At 45.5% G+C, this 18,589-nt stretch overlaps 1 protein-coding gene across 9 annotated transcripts in view; it reads left to right on the top strand.

Annotated features, from left to right (window-relative positions):
* The window catches only part of ZNF469 (zinc finger protein 469), a 295,216-nt gene that overhangs the window by 118,955 nt on the left and 157,672 nt on the right, over positions 1-18,589 (top strand). The window lies entirely within an intron of this gene.

Below are 18,589 nucleotides of genomic sequence, written 5' to 3'. Positions count from 1 at the left end.
CCAGCATGCCAGTAACTTTTGTAAGCAAAAGACACACAATTGATGGACGAAATGCAGAACAAATCAAAACAACTTTTGTAAGTCTATAGGGTTGGGGGATTCCACGCACCTCTCATGTCACAAACTCTGCTCTCTAGACCTATCTGCCTCTCAGAGTCACCGGCGTACTGGTCCATATTGCAAAATCCAAGTAGGCCAGCCCCTCTCTGTTGGGAATGGGATGTCAGCTAAATGTTCCTTTCAGTTTTTCCATGGAGTCAGCTGCTCCCAGTGGAAATGTCTTACTCACCACAGGATTCCAGACTGTTATTCATGTGATAGATACCTCATGCTAGCAGAGAGAGTTTCCTTGCACTGACTGATTACAGCAGCGGACAAAAGGTAGCAACTCCAAGGAGCTAGGAACGAGACTGAGGAATGCCTTACTTCATTCACTCGAGTAGACTTCCTCCCAGGTGTGCTCTTAACCCCAATCACCGACTGCCCGGGGTGTGTTACGAGTCAGGAACCTCCAGTGAGCACCATTCGTCACACGCTGGGGGCGTAAAATCTCTGCACCACGCTCCAAATCGCGCCGTGTCTTGTTTCCATGGTAGGGGAGTGAGCTTAACGTGCAGCACGAGCAGGCTGCGATAAGGGCATCCTTTCTACTGCAGTCACTGTCCCATGGGCACTGGGCAATATACCTCATGCCGTACCTCATCAATCAGGTGCGTAGATTAATATCCTATACCGAGGCCCCCTGGAATTATGTGGCATGGGAGGGCCAAATTATGCAGCAATCAATCAACGATTTGTAGAGCGCTGTTCATCGTAGAGCGGTATTTAGGCGCTGGGGGGGCTGCTGCTGGTATTTGTAATTCAAACATCCAGGTTATTAGGCCATCTCTGAACTTCTGTAGGGTGGAGGCAGTCCGGGGGTGGAGTGGGAGGCCATTCCAGGTCTTGGCGGCCAGGTTGGAGAAGGTGCGGCCGCCCGCTACTTCTGCTTTTGTGGAAGCGGGGCTTGTGGGCGAGGAAGGAAGAGTGTAGTTGTCTGCTAGGTTGGTAGAAGTTCAGTCTGTGGTTGAGGTTGGCTGGTCCTTTGTTGTGCAAAACCTGGAAAGGCGTGGATCAGCAGTTTGAACTGGCACATTTTTGGATGGGGAGTCAGTGGAGCTTTTTGAGGTGGGGGGGCGTTATGCAGGCACTTTTTGGGAGGTCGAGGATGAGCCTGGCTGTAGCATTTTGGATGCTTTGCAGTCTGCTCAGTACTTGTGAGGTGATGCCCATGTAGAGGGAGTTTCCATAGCCCAGGCAGCTGGTAATGAGGGCTTGGGTGATGGTGCATCTGGTGTTGATGGGGAGCCATTTGAATATTTTCCAGAGCATGCAGAGGGTACGGAAGCAAGCTGAGGAGGCAGCGTTGATCTGCTTCTTCATGGTGAGCACCAGGAGTCGTCCCATGTGGAGGTGTTGCTCCCGAACATGGGTACCTCTGTTTTGTCAGTGTTGAGTTTGAGGCGTTTGTTTTGCATCAGTCTGGCTACGCTGGTCAAATGCCTCTGGAAATTGATTTTGGTGTTAGTGGAGTTTGAGGATAGGGAGAGGATGAGCTGAGTGTCATCAGCATATGATATGATGTCCATACCATGAGATTTGACCAGCTTGGCTAGGGGGGGGGGCATGTATGCGTAGAACAGGGTTGGACTCAGTGAGTACCCTTGGGGAACGACACAGATGATGTTCTTTGGACCTGAGGTGTAAGGCGGGAGGCGGATGCTGTGGGTTTTTCCGGTTAGGAAGGAAGCAAAACACTTAAGGGCATTTCCTTGGATCCCCATCCGATGGAATCTATGTCGGAGAGTGTAGTGTGATATTGTGTCGAAGGCTGCTGAAAGGTCAAGGAGGATCAGGGCTGCGGACTCTCCTTGGGCAGCAGGGTTGAATAAATGATGTGGCAAGAAAAGGCAAATTATGCAATATAATTTGGCCCATTTTAGGATAGTATTATTTGATTATTTTGTCAATTTACACTTGTTAACCATGTCTGGGCACTTGTTGCACCTCATTAGTACCAGTTTAACACCCATATATATCATTAAGCAACAGAAAGGTGACCAGGCAACCTTTGCAGAGGGTCTTCCACTGTGAGGCAACGTATCGCTGCATTTTTAGTAACTTTGGAACCTCTTGAGTTAGAAACATCTTTTTTGTTAAAACATGCAGATTATGCAGCCGATGATGGATGGATTATGTGGCAAATGCGTCAAATCTATAATTAAGCAGAAAATGCCGCAGCTGCACAATCGCATAATTACAGTGGCCCTGCCTATACCCCAAGGATCAGAATGTATCAAATGCGATAAATAACAACTATTACATGTTTTTTCTGACCAGTGGAGAATAAGATGTGGCTTTTGGTGCAGAAAGTACAAAAATCGGCAGGTACTTGGGTTTTGTGGGCCTTGTCTCCATTAAATGTCAAGTTTGACATGCTGAAATTAGATGGAGGAAAACTCTGGGTCGCAAGCTTTATACCACCCGGTTATCTCTGGGTGCTGTAAACTTTGCATATTTTGTAATTGTTATCCCTGCATACATGGCATTTCACAAGGATAAAAAAACACTACGCTTGTGATCACGGCCAAGGTTTGTAGTGATGAGCGTGAAAGATTCTACAGTGTTTGTTTCAACAACTCAAGAAGAAACATCACTTGACAGCTGAACAGTGAGTCGGTTGAAATATATTTGGTCAACCAATCAAGGCTTATTTACAAAACAAGCGAAATCATTAGTTCCCAGGTTTTGTCGAGTGCGCACGCGCAGCAGGGCCAGCGTCTTGAGTACCTTTTAATTGGCAACCAGTGGGGCAGCTTGAAGTATTGGGGCCACTGCCACCCTGTCTCCAGCCAGCAGCCAGGAACTCCTCCCGCGATAGTAATTTATAATCCGGAAGGCGCACCTGCCCCAGTCTGTTCTGAAATCCGCCCATGACAGAAAACTTTTAATCCGTCTAATACATATTAAAATGGTGAAGCCGGATGATACCGAGGCGTTAATCTCCTGTTCAGTCAATGGAAAATTGACAATAATTACTCCGATTTTTTATTTTTTATTTTTTTACTTCAGACCTTGTAGATAGCCTTTGGTTTTCAATTTCAACTTTAAATTACAAGGAGGGATTTTTGTCAAGGAAGCATAAGTATCTCAACAGCGAAGTATTCCTATTTTATTTTAAAAAGGTGACTGTGTAGTATTGGACTAAAATGCTGTTTTACGTAAAACAAAGACGTCGGATTTTATGATTAAAGGGGTTACCCTGTAAACCCCAGGGAACCCTGACAGATCACTGTTTTCAGAATCTTTGGAAACTGCAACACCCCCCCCCCCCCCGTTTTCCATTTGTATTTTATAATTGTACCAATGTGAATCAATTTCTTAAACCTTGGTGCTGATCCTTCTTAGATTTTCTTACTGGTGTCTCAAAGGCAGGGCTTTGGCGTGAGACCGCCCTGTAGAGTTTCCTTGTCTCGCACCTGCCAGAAGCGCCCCGTGCAGGTAAGCGCGGTTGGGCAGTGGGGCGGGGTGAGGTCTTGACAGTCGACGACGAGGGGAAATTAATTATTTTTTAATTTTCCCTCTTCGTCATCTGTCGAGTTCCCCCCCCCCCCCCCACGCTGCCCCGCCCTACCGCTCTTACCTGCACGAGTCACTCCTGGCACCCGCCCATTCATCCTTCAGCGCACCAGACTCACAATCCTGATTCGCACTGTGGAGAGGAGACGGTGAACATTTCTTACAGCGCACCTCAAGGCGCTTGTGGAAGGCTGGTCTGTTGCAGATGAACTCTCAACAGAACCCTGGAAGGGTGAGGTCGGGATGGAGAAGTTGGATTGGTGGAAAGTGAAGAGTGTATGGGGGGAACTGTGACCGCTGGAGCAGAGGAGGAACGAGGTCCAACAGAGAAAGCACAAAAAGTCCTGGGAGGAGAGCAGATGCGAATGGGTGCAGCCATGGACATTCCGCTACATGCAAAGTATGAATTAAGTGGTCTTGGGGGCTTGTAGCTATAAATCCATACCATATGGACGGCCATAGGGTGCCATCAGTGACTGCGTCAGCGGGAGCAGAGCGTGAAGATGCCGCTTTCTTTGCCAGTGCATCACTGTTCCATCTCTTTCATGAAGAACAAGAGCGGGAAGCAGGCTTCGCTTCTTTTTAAAATCCCATGGAGAATCTGAGAAATATTTTGGTGTCAACACGATGAATTTGAAAACCTTCATCTGAGGTTGGATTGGTGGAGCTTCGAGAGAGAGAGAGGGTGTTTAAGGTGATTAGAACCACTTGTGAGTGGGAGGAGCTATGGAGACCAGCCACCTTCTACCAGCGCTGGAGATGAAGAAAAGTTGTCAACAAATTTCTTGACCCCTGTGAAGCGCGTTGACCACGCCAGTGAGCGGTGACAGCATATTTGTGTGCACAAGGACACCTGGAACTGCCAGTCTGTCTGAAAGTTTCATGACTTGCAATACGCAGGTTATATACTCAATCGAACGAAACATGACATTCAGGACAGCGGCTGATGTCACCTTGGTCCATGTGAAAGATGAAAGCCTGGTAGTGTACGGCCCAATATCGTATTCTTGTCCAGAATGTCCCAGACCTATTAGGTACCACAACATTTTTAAAGTGAGGAAAGATGTTTATGGGCCCACTGTTGGAGGTCAATGTCGGATCATATGGATTTTTTTATGGATAGGGCTTTCCCTGCCTTCCTCGGGTGGTGGTACGGAGGGGAGATGTGGGAGATGGCGGACAACAAGATTCCAATCATCAAGTTGTATTTTTAAGAGACCAGCTCAGAAGGGAAACAGCATTTCCCAGTTTTCTTCCAGACAGAGGTTTACAGGATTGGCAAGACAGTTGTTGGCTGTATTTTCAGCCCTTGGCTCTTTGTCGTACTTAATTACAATACATTTGAACAATAGGAAATAGCTTTGGAAGACTCGGAGGCAGCTGGGTTGTTATGGAAGTCTGAGGAATGTGCTTCCTAATTAATTTAATATTCTCATTAAAAAAAGAAAGAAGTGGCCCAGTTAGCAGACACTGGATTTTTGCTAGCAGAGGAACTCAATTTTGTTATTAAATGTAATATCTGCCTGTGGAATTGCTTCAGATGGAGTGCATAAATGTACTCTTGTGAACTGCAAGGGCTGCCCACACGACTCAGAGAAACCTGGGTGGGTCGAAGTTATGACAAGGACAGTAGGTGCCTTCAAGGACAAATGAAGGCATGGTACTTATTTCAAATAATAGTATTCACACAGCTATGAACTCAATCAGGGAATAGTAACTCTAACAACTTAAAGTAAGCAGTCAACTCTCATTAGACACGTTTTGAATGCACACCGTAGTGCGTTACATTTGCACCCGTGAATCACCACCTGTGATCGCGGAGCGCATTTGACATGTTCCACCTTACAACACATTTTTATATTCACACTTTTGTGAATGAAACTTTTTTTTACTTTTCACGTCTGATTCACCACCTTTGAGCACACCGAGCACTTTTTAACACACCTCGGACGCAAGTATTAACTGTTTATGTTTTGGGACTAAACTATTAAATTTACCTAGCTATAATTACGCTTGTTTGATTAAATTCATTCATGTGTGGATATTATCATTTGAATTAAGTGCCATAACTTTATTTGCTGTCTACCTTTCTTTTTCCAGTGGCACTATTACACCACTACTGTACTAGGCACAGGCATTACGCACATGCCAGAGTCCCATATAAGTTAAGGACCAAGCCTGCTCTTTACAATTCACACCAGATACCGGCAACAACTGCTTGAGTTATACTAGGGAAGTAACTATCATTGTAGTATTATCTACTTACCGCTGTACTGTAACAGAAGTATACCAGTGGAGGAGAGACTAGTGATTAGAGGTATGCAGATTGTGTAGCGGGACATAAGTACACCACATCACTCCAGTGTCTTTATTAATCCTGCTAGTATAGTACGCAATACCCATTTTCACAACAAACCCGGTCTTACTGTTTAGTCAGTGGGGTGCCCATCATAGGTCCAAGAAGGACGGATCTATGCCATATTTTCAAGGTAACCACTGACTACCAAATCGAGTTCCATATACATTCATTGGATCCGGATTTATCTTGCATGGATTTCCCGGAAACCTGGCATGGATTCGCCCCTTCTTGATGAAGCGGAATAGCAAGAATGAAATATCATCCTACACAAATATTATGACCGAAATATCGACAAACAAAATATTGTGAAGGTAAGTACATATAGGTAGGCATAAGTTTACTATTTGACTCCGCCTATGCGTAGATTGACAATATGTAACTTCCAGGTATGTAGATGCAGAGCTTAGAAAAGTAAACCTATACTTGACAACAAACACTTACCTTTTACTCTGGTTGTCTGTATACTGCATAATATGTTTTTATAGGATGTCTCTGTCCTTTATAGTCTGTCATACAACTCATGGAATCTTCATTCCCACAGTGTCGCCTACAACGAAGCTGCATGTGCCTTGAACACTCTTCCAGAGGCGGATGCTGAACTTTGTACTGTAGTTGCTAAAAAGTCTACGCTTTTCTGTCCTCTCTGCATGTTCCCTCTCATATGGCTGGGTGTGTAGGCAGCAGTAGGTGTGATTAGGCCTCGCTTGGCTACTGTTTGCACAGGATGTAGGTTTCCCCTGCATGGCGGTGCACATGCCTCTCTGCAGACCTCTTGTGGGCTGTCAGGAGCATTCAGCTCTGCCCTCGTCAACCTGTCACCCGTAATTACCACCCTGTTCCTAAATCGCAGACTAAACCGGTAAACTTTCACACAGCCAAACATTTGCTTAGCTTTGGGGATTTCGCAAGGGCTCACTATTTAGACAAAAAAGTGACTAAAAAGGAAAGGAATTGGTGTGCTCGAAGTGCCTTTTTTCCAGGGTGTTTGACACAGAAGTTTACATTTCTGTCGCCAAAGCTCATATTTGGAGATCGGGACAAACTTTGCATCGCCTTCATGTTTAGGTCTCGCCTGACCCAGCGCATGCGCTGGTCTGGCAAGACTTATTGAGAGGGCTCCAAAAAGTGCTACCAGGCCAGCCTAGAGCTACTGTGCATGTGCGCGGGCGCGCGCTCTGCGCTTGAACGCGATTACTTTCACTTTCGCGGCCACTTTGATGTGCGATCGTGATCACTTTCGCGGCCGCTTGGCATAGCCAATAGGTCTCGCTTTTGGGACCTTATAAGTATTTAGTTATGCAACTGCTGCATGGCTAAACACTTATAAGGTCCCAAAGGCGAGACCTATTGGCTATGCCAATGCTTGTTTTTTATGTCGGTTAGTTGAAAAGCAAGGCTTTCGTTTGTTATTGGACGGAGATTTTTCCGGTTGCGGAATGTGTCAGGGAGGGCGGGGCGGGCTTTCGGCAAATGTTGAGACTTGGTGCCTAAAAAATAAACGGTTACCCTACAACTCTTCCGAGCCTTCACATGTGCTCAGGCAACGGGGAATTTAGGAGGAAGGGCTTAGCTTCTGTTGGTGCAGCAGGTGTAGTGGCACCAGGACCCACAGTCCTGAGGGGCCCATTGAACCCCTGCTATATTTTAGAATTACTTTCATATTTCACTATACTAATTATCCACTAATCCTTTATGGTTCTGGTGTAGCGTCCTAATCACTGAAAAAGCGCTTTAACACCTCATCAGGGGTAGCAAGCACTATATAAAGGGAAACCTTTCCCTCTTCTATCCCTCCACTATCATTCTCAATCCAAATAATTGACTGACATATCCACCACTCAAATTATTTTCATATTTCACTATACTAATTCACCACTAATGCTTTTTGGGTTCTGGAGTAGCATGCTACTTGCTGAAAAAGCACTTCAACACCCCTTCAGGGGTAGCAAGCGCTATATAAATGCAAACCTTTTTCCCTCTTCTATCCCTACACTTAGTGGTCGAAGTGGGGGAAAAAAAGTAGGGGAACTGTGGGTGGAGAATCAGAGGGCGGGAATAACCCATGGACTGGGTCAATGGGCGGAGTCAGAGGTGTGGCCAGAAAGAGCAAAGCATCTCAGTTTTTAGTATTTGCTTGGTATTTCAATGACCAGTTACAACTTATTAAATTATTTAATTCAACCAATGGATACACATGTTTATTAAAGGTTGAATAGGAGTTATTCACGTTAAAATGTATTCACAATGTGGGATACGTTTCCATTCGCAGAATGTCACAAATACACCTAAAAGTGGAAGTACAAGCCATTTGTCTCCGAGCCATGCAGTTTCTGTCATCAGCACTTCTCCCTTTTTCCACATGAGCAGTTCAACCGTGAATGAGAAAATATCCCAGTTTGCAAATGTTTTCCACCTATTATGGCTCTGCCATATTTGCCACATAATACATCATCTGCTGCATAATCTGATGATTTTAACTAATAGATTGTTTGTAGCGCAAATGGATCAAAAGTAACTAAAAAATGTGACTTGTGTTGCTGCGAAGTGGAGGGCCCTTTGCGAAGGTTGACTGGTCACCTTTCTCACTGCTGCATTTGACTGTTACACTGGTACTAATGAGGCAAAATATTTGCAGAGACTTTCAGTATGTATAAAAATGTAAAAATAATAAAGTTTCAGAAAATATACCGCATTACGCTGCAGTCTTTTTGTGTGCTGCATAATTTAGTCAACACTGTGGCATAATTTTGTTCTCTCTTGCTGCTTAATTCTACTGGCCCCAGAGCAGGCAGCACATGTTAAAAGTGCTTGTGCATGGAGCGGAGAGGCTGTGAAGTTTGCGAACTTAGTTTAGTGTGCGTGCAAATCCTGCATTACCAATCCATGGTGAGTTGCACTAGTACTGCTGAAACAAGGCCAATTGAGGTACCAATGGGGAGGCAGACTGGTCTCAAGGGTCTTGTGACCTCAGTGACAGAGTCACTATCACTCTGGGGTGTGTTGCTTCGTAAGCCTGCCCGCAAGACTGGAGGTGATCTTCATCATGAATTGTGGTGGGCAGGCCTTCAAGGTTAACCCACACTTGCCACTAGTAGGGTCCACCTGCTGGTGCTAGGACACCATGGCTCCTACAGTCTAGCTGGGCCTTCTAAGGTCAAGCATGGGAATTTGCTCCCTCAGGAGAGTGGTTTGATGGAGTGGTTATGAAGGCTGAACTTGGTTCCCCAGTTGCAAATGCTGCTGCTCTAGCCATAGTGCCACATCCTCTCTCCCACTAAACACCATACCACCCCACTGAGAGAAACTCGCACTGCCTTCAGCTATAACCCAATTGTGCTGTGCTATCAACACCTGGATCCGACTCAATTCAAATTATGCACTAGACGAGTAATATGCTGCATGAAAAAAAGTAATAACATCTTGGAAAACGCAATTACTCATAGGGAATGCAAGATTAAGTAAAGCATGTGAAATGTAAGTAGGAACAATGCGGTCTTAACAGGGCTCAACGCGGAGCAATGCTTTATGCTTTACTAAATATATGATGCCCTATGGTGCCATAAAGGTAAAAAAAAAAAAGATTACATAATCTCTTCCAACAGCCACAAAAATGTCAGCTTTGCTTGACAACCTCTGTGCATCCAACATGCACAAAAAGACCAACTCTGCTAAGAAACAATGCAATATTAAAGAACATTAGTGCCAACTCTCGCTTGTGACACACAACAGTGCAAGTCATCCAGGCCAGCATGACTACCCCATAAAGAAACACTAGTGCATAAGCAGACTAACTTTGTTCAAAAGCTCTACATTATTAGCCCTGGTTAGTGCAGACACTCACGTCTGGCTCAAATCCACCCAGCAATCATGATAGTCCCAAACACAAACACGGTAGGTCTCAAACAAAGCATATATGCACTGGTCCAGACGGCTATTAAATACCCATCAACTTCTGTTTCTAAAAGCACTAGAACATGACTGAAATATGTCCTCTTGCAAGGAAACCCTGAAATGCTGATAAAGTAATTCTTTACAAGCCTGAACATGAAAGAATAAAATCTTCAAAGAAAACCTTTAAGCAAGGAATAATGCATTCCAATTAGATCTCACCATGAGATAGACTTTAAATATCCAAGGGGGCTGCAGACACGATCGCGTCATTAAACTCAGAAATGCCACTATCTACTTCCACAATCATGATGATTCAGGGAAATGATCACTCTCTGCTGGCCTTCCATGACATGTTTCAGAACCTAAAAAAGTGGATACTAACCACAGTGAAACTTCCCTCAGCCCGTAAACAGCTGCAACCCACACGTGACGCCCACCCTGTACTATTGCTTCCCACCAATCCACTAGTCCCCAAACCACCTAAACTCAGGGAAAGGCCTGCCTCCTCCTAGCCGTGCAGCTGACCATAATGCAACTGATAATCCCAGCCCTTTTATAAAAATGCACCTCATTAACACTCCCTCCCCCTTGATGCAGACAACATCTTATGTTCTTCCTACTGCCTCACGTTTAACTCACAGAGACATCGTTTAGTGACAGCTTCTCTACGTACCTTGATGACCTCCTCTTCCCAGACTACAAAACCATTGAATAGATCTGATAGGGTAAGAGAAGAAGAAAGATTGCCCTAACCAATGGCACTAACCTGAACTGCACGATCATTGCCGAAACAACCTATTCGCTGTTTGAATACATAGCATCTTGTGTCTCCATCAACCCCATGTTCTCTCCCATTGTCTCAGTAGTCTACCTCACACAGCCACAATCCCAAATTCCTGTAGGAACTCCTAGACGTGGCAATCCATTTTCAAAATGAGATCAATAAATGTTATCCTGCCCACCAGAACCTACAAACCGTCCCTAATACATTCACCCTCTTTGAACCACCAGAGACCTAAGAGATGCTAAGCCTGTCTGTCAAAATAAAGGCGTCTAATTCACCTATGGAGCCATGGTCAACTGAGCGCCTCCTCCCTTTCATTGACTTTGATACAACAAACATTTCAAATGCTTTATTCCACACATCAGGTGTGCCCCCACTCCTTCCAAAGCATGCTATCACACCCCTCTTCTAAAGAAAAAGGTCCTTTGAAATTACAGGTACAGGTTCAAGCTTCCTTTTCTCACTAAGGTGCTGGGAAAGAGGAGGATGATACAGCTCGGACAGTATGTGGAACTAAACTAGCTCCTCTACGACCGTCAACACTTTGTATCCTCATGGAACATGGAAGCAGCCCTCCCCGATATACGAGAGGAGCGCCTCCTCTCACCGTACGAATGAGAGAAAAATACATTGTGGCATGCTATGTCAGTATTTCTTCTCTGTTAGGTGTATTGTTATGTAAATTGGTATTAGTAAGGCTATTGATTCCCTTCATGTTCTAGTTCGGAACTCTGTTGTGCCTGTTTCCGTGCTCCTGGGCCCTTGGTACCCGCAGTTTATCTTCCGCCTACAAATAAAGAACTACAAAATTCTTTGAGAAGCGTCTTCAATAAATTACAGACATTTGCAGCAAAATGCCTTCTTTCTTTTTTGGATCCATTTCACAGGGGAACAAATAAAGGAAAGAGAGGGTAAGAGCCGTTTTTGAAGTCACAGTTTTCAGCAACTGAGAAGACAGAAAAAGAGGCAATAAGGGAAAGACGCGAGAGAGATGGTGGCAGCTGCCAGCGGCAGAGCGGAAACGGACACTGTCCTTGTCTTCCCTGGGCAAGAAGAAAGAGAGACAGAGCCCTTTTCCTTCTCTGCCACGCCCGTTCTCGAACGGCCAAACCTTATCTAAAGGCTTTCGCTATTTCTGCCGTCCTGGGACGCGTGACTAAAAACAGAAAAGTAGGGGAACGCATTGCATAAAATTAACGAAGTATGGGCACGCCGTGCCCTTCCGATTCCGCCCACTACGACCACTGCCTACACTATCTATCTCAATCTAAATAACTGACTAACATATCCACCACTCAAATTACTTTAATTTTTCACAATACTAATTCACCACTAATCCTTTATGAGTTCTGGAGTAGCGAGCTACTCATTGAAAAAAAGCGCTTTGATGCCTCGTCAGGGGTAGTAAGCGCTTTATAAATGCAACTACAATACAATGCAATACAATACAATTCCAACAGCAGCCTGGGGTGGGGCATTTCCTTCCTTACACTTGGGCCCATCAGACTGGCTACACGACTGGTTCGGAGTCTGCTCTGAGGGATGCGTATTTATGTCTGAGTTTATTTAGCCTAATTGTTGAGCTTTGTAGGTGTTTGGTTGGACGCAATGAGGTGTCTAATGACCACTGCAGAGCCCTAATATGTTAGGTTCACTTGGCGACAACAGACGATTAGCCCAGGCAATTAATTATATATCTCTCTATGCACCTAAGATAAAGCTTGGAACATATATTCCACCAAAGTTCAATTGCAGCAAAGCATAGAAAATGAAAAGCATGGTGTAGTGTCAGTGGTAGGGTGTAGGGGGAAAGGACTAGGGATTGAGGTGTAACATTAGGATTTCAGGTATTTTAGCTGGATTATTTTTGGTGTTTTGCAATTAGGTGCTTTTTACTCTATTTAGGACTTTAAATAAAACCCTATAAGCTGATTAATTTTATGTACATATTTAATGCAAACGTAACCCGGGAGTGTTGCAGTGCTATAGGCCTGTGTCTCAGTGGTGTAGCAATAGCCCCCATATCCCCCGCGGTGCAAGGGTGCCCGTAAGTTCCAAGGGCCCCATCAGGCACTGTGCACAGGTGGTGAAAGTCGATTATTAGTACCCAATTCATCCCTCCTTACTGAATGTGCGTCGACATGTTTCTGCCGATTTACCTTAGCCTTCAATAGAAGTTCTGCACGGCTTTCATCAGGACCTCTAGATCCCCTTCAGACCCCTCCTATCCTACCTTAGTAGGGTCTGAAGGGGATCTAGAGGTCCTGATGAAAGCCGTGCAGAACTTCTATTGAAGGTTAACGTAAATCGGCAGAAACATGTCGATGCACATGCATTAAGGAGGGGTGAAATGGATACTAATAACCTTCTTTCACCACCATCCTATTCGTTTTTAACCCTGGCCGGGTATTCCAGGAATAAAGCATAACCATGAATATACCCGAGCTAGTTAAAAAAAAAATCACTAACTGCATATTTATTATTTGGTTGACCCGTTATTATTTCTATGTTTGTATTGTCTTCCCCTCCCCTTCACTCCACCCCAGGCGTTGGTCTGCCTGGGGTCGTTAGTTAGAAAGCCCGATGATGAAGCATGTCACAATTTGTGAGTGAGGGCTGTTTTGTCGCACTGAGCACATGCCACTTGCACTAGATTATTAAGCCACATCCTCTATTCCTACCTCTCTTTTGTGTGGCTAGTGATAGTTTGGGGAGGCTAGGGTAGGAAGTTGTCCTCTACCCCCCTTTAGAGTGGATTTATTTACTGTGCGCAGGTTGCAGGCCCCTGGCCTGAAAGCTCCTGACTGGGTCTGGAGCATGGGGGTCCCCCTACATGAATGTTGCTGCCCCTCCCTCAAGTTTCATTACTTCACTGCTGTGTCAGACCCCATTCAGGGGCCCATAGGGTAGATATGGATTACTAGACCAAACCACAGTGGCTGTAGTTTGCTACTGGTGTTTGCTTGTAATCTCGCATTCCACATACTGGGTAGTGATGCTGGTCAGCACTCTCTTATGGTGCTACACTCCTTATCTCCCTCAGTGCTGACTCCCACCTGGGTGACCGTAGATTAATTTTCCTCCTGGTAATTATGGTGGAAGCATGAATAAGGCTCAGTGCAGATTTTGGTGCTCCGAAAGTCAAATGTGCACTCAGTTCACTCGTAAGCTTGACATCTTACAATCGTGTAACAGGTAGGAATTCACCCTCCTACTCCTTTGAGCTGGACTAGTGCATACCCGCAGTCCAATCTCACATCAGAAGATGGCCTGCGCTGATTGTGTGCAGGCACTTTGAGTCCGACGGGGATGCGTGGAAAGGCCAGAGACTGAATGCATGAGGCCACCTGTATTGGCCTGGTGCTGATCAGCGGCCATGGCACCACCGTGTAGGCGCTAGTTCAGCAGCGGCAGCCCCTAGCCGATGGGATCATCAAGGCAGATGCAGCCCCCGACCAGGCCAATGAAAACACCAAGACAATTGCAGTCTCCAAGCAGGCCGACGTGATCACCAAGGCAGATTCAGCCCCAACTGGGATGATGCAATCGCCAAGGCAGTTGCAGCACTGACCTGGACAAAGTGAGGAAGCATGTAGGCTTTCCGCGGTTGTCTCCTGGAACCATGGAGAGACTGGTTAATCCCCTGCAGCACATGTTGCTCCTGGTTTCAGCCTTAGTCCACTTTGTCTGGGTGTTCCTTTGACCAGGAACAAACTGGACATCTCCTACTAGACCGTTTCTCCTGCAGGGCCACGCAGATACCTTGCTTTTTCAAGAAGCAGGAAGGTGTATAGGGACTAGGCAGACTCTCAGCTCCTGCTGCAGAAGTACAGACTGCAGGTGATGTTCCCTCTCACTTGGGAGACAGTCAGGTAGATTACTCTGCAGAGCACTCCCTTCCTTGCTCATGAAGAACTTGGAACTGGAACAAAATGGAATGTTTTGGGAGTTGCTTCTGTACATATTTTCAAGACAGTGGATGTAGTTTTATTCTCTTTAGCCTCAGATCAGGTGTGGGTGGTCCTCTTTCAAGTATCCTTTTGAGGCTGCTCTCCAAACCCAGCCTTTGTGTGAAATGATGCTTTTCACAGCACTGGGCCTGTTGTCAAACTGGAACACTTTCAACATGGGCACAATGAAGTGTGAGGTTTCTGCACCTGGCTGTTATCAGTCTCTGTGAAGAAGTAATCAGGGATAGACGAAAGGGATAGGCCTGACCTAGAAACGCCCTCACCTGGAACAACAACAACAGCAACTGCAGTCCCATCTTCACCCCTACCATCCACCAAATGGCAGTGCTCGGGAGGCACTAATCAGCAGTCCTTGCTAGCAAAGGTGTCCATGAAATTTGTAAAGGTAGCACTGTCTTCATCCCCCTCGTTTCAGTGTCTAGATCTCAGCCACAGAAATGCAGGCAACACACCTCCACTGTCTGTGGAAGCTCTCCTTATCCTCCATCTTGTGCCATGCTAAAGCAAGGGCACCCAAAAGGAATTCCGCTGTCTTCAGTACTCGGACATATAGTCCACAGAGTCCTGCTGCTGCATATGTGCTACGTGTACACCACACACACACACGCACTTGGACTACACAGAGGCTATTGGTGCAAGATTCTCGGTATTCGTATTACACAAGAGGGCAGTAGACTATTATCTCACGGACTCACGGTGGTCACACTATCAATCTCCAAACGTTGTATGCGGCCACGACTGGTTTATCTGCTGGCCCCAGGACAGGGGCAGTAGACCTCTGCCCACTCTAGGGGGACACTCGGTGTGGTCCTCCAGGTCGCAGGACAGGCCCTGGATCTTGAATTGTCAAGGATGGGCATGGGCCTGTTCACACACACTACATTAGTATGATGCCAGAGCCATAGGTCAGGATAGCAGATACGCATGCAGTTAGGCAGTCTGGGCAGCGGAGCAATCTCGATATACCATGCAGGCGACATTCCTTCCCAACAGCCTGGGATTATCAACCCACTAAATATCAAGACTTACTCGGATGGCACCGAAAAATATGAATCTTCATCGAAAAAACGAATTGCCACTGGATATTGTTATTGTGGAGACCCTGAATACCTGCCTCGATTTTATTGTCTTTTGACTTTGCTCTTTTTCAGCAATGCACCCTATCCTTTGACTGTATCAGGTCACTACCCTTATTGGAACTTTTATTCAACAATAGTACATGCTATGAACGGTGCATACTTGATTCTCATACCTCACTGCTATAGGTATCACACCTTTATCTGAGCTGATACAACTGGTTCACAAACAATCCTTACATTTTTTATCCACCACTAATCCTTTTTGGGTTCCGGAGTAGCGTGCTACTCGCTGAAAGAGCTTTGATGCCTCATCAGGGGTAGTAAGCATTATATAAATGCAATTACAATGTATCTAGGTTTTCAGATCTTTGCCTGTCTCGTACCACTGTTTGAATTCAAATACTGTCTTAGGGTGCATCCATAAATAATATTAGCCTTCAAAGAGGTCCTTTGAAAAGAAAAAGGTTTTGGCTGGTCAAATATAGTGTGTCTTGAAAACGTAAACTGACTGAGTAGGGTGGATTTGTGAATCAGCGTCATTGCTTACATATAGATTCTGTACCCGTTTTCACCAGACTGTCAAGATATTTATTGACATGCTCTTCAACTACCAGAAATTGATTATCATCACACTGAATAAAATAAATACATTTCGATGCACAATTTAGATCATATTTCCTTGCTCACAACAGTATTATTGCATCAGTCTTGTAAATTTCTGTTTGTAGTACCTTGTTTTGTACAAATATCAGTTTTTTACCTGTCGTTTGAACGTCATACATGTTACATACGTTGACTATTGAAATGATTAAGCCCCTTGCTGCAGGGGTCTACTCAAGATTTTAACATTTCACAATCCAGATCAGGACATCCTTATTCTACTCCTCCTACATTATATCAGGTTTGGGACAAGTTATGAGTGCAGATTTGCATACCAGTGTTGCCTTTTTAGGACGTATTGTGGACAATGCTAATACTTACAGTGGACTTTGGGCCAGCCCACTGCTTATCTTTGGTTGGCTTGCTTGTCAGTCCCATTTGCTTGCTTCTTATTGGATGGCTTCCCTTCCTCTTCTTGTGTTTGTCCTTCCCTGGAGAATAGCTACTTTACCATTGTTTTCATTGGCTGACTGGTATCCTACCACATCTCGTATTCAGGGAAGTGTTTTTTAATGTCCTGGTAGCACTTTATGGGAGTGCATGAGTTTTCTTCCACTCTCCCATGGGTGCTGCTTTAACACCAAGACACCTGCTACCCATACCCCACCCGCACCACGTCACTCCTTTCTTCCTCTCCCGTCAATTTCTTTCTGCTTTTTTCAAAAAAATGTCTTCCCATGCCTTAGTCTCTTACCATGCTCCCCCCCACTCCTTGTTGCTCCCGCCATGTTTCCCCCACCTGCTCCTCTGTTGCTCCCTCCATTACATTAAAAGTTAATGCACGCGCACATGCATCTCATCACACTAGACCGACATTGCATCATTATGCTTCTGCGCACATGGATGATGAAGGATGCGCGTGCACACGTCATAGTTTCTTTTTTATTTTTTTTATTTGCCGTTTTAGTGACTTGACATGCCTGTTCTTAGGAAACAGCAGTAAGGAGAACATAGACATTATGTAGAAAAGGGAGAACAGAACAATTCCAGTAGGTGTGCATGGGGGAAGGAGGGACTCCTATGAGAGGCCAGTAGCTGCAGATCTGGAGGTGGGTCTGGAGGTAGGTCTTATCAATGAAGGGAGTGCTGCACAGTGGCGGCTGACACTGATTGGGGTGGCGGGTATGAAGAAAAAAAATACACGTACCTCTTTCACCCGTCTCTCCTTTATCATCTCTCCGTGGCTCTTCCCGTTGAGTCTGGCTGGAACGGAAGCAGGAAGGACACAGGCTCCCCTAAGCCAATCAGAACACTGCTGTCGGCAGTGTTGTGATTGGTCTGAGCATCAGGGGACTCGGAGCCTGTGCATGTTCTCCACTCAGGCTGTGCAATACAGCCTGTTGGAGAACATGCTAAGTGCGCATGACTGATTGGCCGGCCCAAGACGGCCAGACAAACTGTCATGCGCACTTACAGAGTGCCCCCGATTCCTCCCCCTGGTCTGTGAGCTGAACAGCCCCGTGAAGCTGCCTCAGCAGGTGTTATCATTTTATTTTTCCTTTTTTACATTGCACCACTTTGAATGGTCTACAAGTGCAGCAAATGCCCTGGCCACCCTCCTAGGAGTGGTGGCGACAAAAACATGGACTGCACCAGAAAAGTCTTGAGACCAGGAGTAGGGTCAGCAAGAGATGGGCTGACAGTAGTGTGTGGATCTGGTATGATGGACCTGCGTTATTGGCTGTTGTCCAGTCTACTCTTTTTTTTGTTTTGGACAAATTTAGGAAGTACCATGTTTGGATGCCAGAGTAGCGTCATAAGCGCAAGACGATATTTTGGGTGGATTACCAATGATTATGTAAATAAAGTTCACTTACATTTCTTGAAAATTCACTTTATGTGAATATCCTGAAAATATGGCATAGTTGTGGCCCTCCTGGACCTTCGATGGATACCTATGCTTTGTACCATAAACTATACACGTTTGCGTTGGACTGAATGTTGTGCAGGGTTGCGTGTTGAGCAGCAAAGGAGCAGTGATGTAGTGTACTAGGGCCGCGTGTTGAGGGGCACAAGAACAGTAATGTAGGGTACTAGGGCTGCATATTGAGGGGCACAGGAGCAGTGTTGTAGGGTATTAGGGTTGTGTGTTGATGGGCAGAGGAGCGGTGATGTAGGGTACCAGGGCCGTGTGTTGCGCGGCACAGGAGCGGTAATGTACTGTACCAGGGTTAAGTGTTGAAGGGCTCAGGAGCAGTGATGTAGGTTACTTGGATCATGTGCTGAT

Source organism: Triturus cristatus, chromosome 12 (assembly GCF_964204655.1).
Source record: "Triturus cristatus chromosome 12, aTriCri1.1, whole genome shotgun sequence".
NCBI classification, from domain to species: domain Eukaryota; kingdom Metazoa; phylum Chordata; class Amphibia; order Caudata; family Salamandridae; genus Triturus; species Triturus cristatus.
The sequence above is the reverse complement of the archived record's forward strand: the minus strand, read 5'-3'. Positions and strand labels throughout refer to the sequence as shown.